Genomic DNA, 2,883 nt, shown 5'->3' with positions numbered 1-2,883 from the left:
TAGGGGGCTGGTACTGTGGCATAGTAGGCTAACTCTCCATCTGTGGCACCAGCATTGCATATGGGTGCCAGACCAAGTCCCAGCCACCCCTCTTCCTATGCAGCTCTCTGCTATAGCCTGGGAAAAGAGTGGAAGATGGCCCAAGTGCTTGGGCCCCAACACCCACATGAGAGGCCTGGATGAAGCTCCTAGCTCCTGGCTTTGGATGGGCACAGCTCTAGCCATTGCAGCTATTTGGGGAGTAAACCAGCAGATGGAAGATCTCCTTCTCTGCTCTCCCTCTGTTTGTGGCTCTACCTCTCAAAAAATGAATAAAATCCTTTAAAAAAGAAAAAGTCAGAGGGGCCCATGGAGAAGTGCTCCATCCTGGATGAGTCCTTGGAGAAGAGGGCAGAGCAAGCACAGAGCTCACCCAGAAGTGCCTGGGAACAGAGTTTCCACTACTACATTTTAATGGGGACAGCAGCCACCTGGCCACCCTCCCCCACCACACACACACACACACACACACATACACACACACACACTGCAGAAGCTTCATTGGTGAATCCTTCCAGACACCAAGGATTGGGCCGGTAGAGCTGCAGCTGAGAAAACAGGTCCCACTCACAGATGGGGACAGGCCACCCCCCCCAAACAGGTCAGGTCAGAAGCCTCTGACCAGCTGGGAGCTTTCTTCTCAACCTCATGGCCTGGGATGGAGGAGTTGACTGATGAGTTGACTTTGTAGCAAACCTAGGAGTTTGACTTGAGATAGTGGACAGTCCATTGTGATTCCCAAGTCTAACATAGTCAAGGGCAATGTTAACAGAGGTGTCACAGGCTGAGAGAGGTGACAGGCATGCTCTGCTGCAGACCTGTGACATAGGAGCCAGGACTCCAGGCCAGGGAAAGAAGTCCCTGAGGTCCCCAGCCTTTCCTCTCTCCTCAGTGACCACTCCCCAGACCACCTCTTCTCTGTGGCCACAGACAGTTTGGAAACAGTATCCTGGTCCAGGGGCATTGAGCCATTACTGAAGGCTACTGCAAGGGCAGGGAAGGAAGGGTGCAGAGCATATCTGAGTGTTTAGTCCAGAGCGAGCATCCCTCCTAAAATGTTATAGAACTGTCTGCCACAAGCAGCCCCGCCACATACCCATGGCCTTGCTGGCCATTTGTCTGTTAATGTCTCATTCAGAACATATTTCCAGCCATTGCTATTGGACAAGAGATGGTTGGTTGGTGAGAAAATTCTCCCTAGACTTTTTAAAGATTTATTTTTTGAAAGGCAGAGTGACAGAGAACAAGGAGAGAGATTCCATTTCCTGTGTCATTCCCCAAATGTCTGCAAAGCCAGGGCTCAGCCAAGTTGAGGGAAGGAAATCCATGCAGGTCTCCCACATGAGTGGTAGCAACCCACATACTTAGGCCATCACCTGTTGCCTCCAAGGTGGATTAAGTCACTGTGCAGGGACAGGGCTTGCCGCCCATATTCCAGAGCCAGCCCAGCCCTTGACTGGTGGAGTCTGCAGATTTAGGAGCTCACCATGGGGAAGTCCAAGTTGAGGGACTAGGACAGTCAGTTCTACCAGGATCCACCCACTCCCCCTCCCCCTTCTCAGACACCGGGCCCTAAGCTCTCCGCACTTCCTGCTTCTCAAGTCTCTGGCTTCCTCTTTGCAGAGGGGAGAAAGCTGAGCCACCACACAGACACTTTGCCCAGTGCAGCCTGGAAGAGATTGTAACATGACAATCTCACGAGATTACGTGGTTGCCCCTCCCCCGAGGGTGTCTGGTTGGACAGTTTGCAAAGTGTGTGGGCATAGATGATGTCATAAAGCAGTAGCCAATCAGTAGGCTCCCTGGCATTGTGGGCTTGGGGGACTGTTGCCAGGTGAGGGAAGTGAGGAGCTGGGCTGTGGTCTGCAGCTGTCGCCTCTACTGCTGGATTCCCCAGTGGCAGGGTCACCTCCTTGTTCCTGTGCAGCCCTGGTGATCTGAAGCCGCACTCAGGTGAGATAGAATTTCCTGACTTACTGGCACCTCATTGACTTCTGGGTCTTTGCTATCTCCATGTTCTGGAGTCATTTCTCTGTTGTGTCCTTTGTGTGCGCGCATGTGTGTTTAATATGTGTCTGAATAATGTTTAAAGATATTACATAATTTAAATTCCTCTTGTAGATACATGTTTGCTAGTTTGCCTTTTGTCCTTTAATGTTTTCTGTTTGTTTGTTGTGACTTATAATGATTGTCTCCCTGGTAGTCTTGCTAAATTCACTTACTGGTTGTATTTGGCTTGGGATTAGAGTGGATTATCTCACCATATAATGGTGTCATCCACATACATTGAGTTTTATTGCTTAAAAGTTGATATTTAAACTTTATGTTTCTTTTTTGTTGATTTCCTGACCACTCCTCCAGTACAGTGTTGAAGGGATGGGGAGAGAAGGCAGTCATGTCCGCATCTGTTCCCAGGATAAAGCTTTCACTGGCCCCGTATTAAATAGTGTGCTGTGCTCCATTTTAGACTGTCTTGATCACACGAAGGAAGTCACTGTGTTTTCCTATTCTAAGTTGATTTATTTTCTGGTTGGATATTGAATTGGTCATGTAATTTCCTCATATTTTTCACCTATCTGGATGATTTATAGGCTTTGTTTGAGAATGCTAAAAATCTTCAGTTTTTAGTGTAGCTCATTTGCTATTGATCTGTTATGCTTTCCTATGTGACTGAACTCATATAATCAAATTTTGCTCAGATATATGTACCTCAGTTTATGAAGACATGCTTTCTGATTTCATTTTCATTGCATATCCTGGTCTTGTTTGCATCATATGTGTAACACTAGCTTCCAAAAACAGATTGAAAAATATTCTGTGTATGCCCACTCGGAACAAGTCAGG

The sequence above is a fragment of the Lepus europaeus genome, chromosome Y (assembly GCF_033115175.1).
Source record: "Lepus europaeus isolate LE1 chromosome Y, mLepTim1.pri, whole genome shotgun sequence".
NCBI classification, from domain to species: Eukaryota; Metazoa; Chordata; class Mammalia; order Lagomorpha; family Leporidae; genus Lepus; species Lepus europaeus.
The sequence above is the reverse complement of the archived record's forward strand: the minus strand, read 5'-3'. Positions refer to the sequence as shown.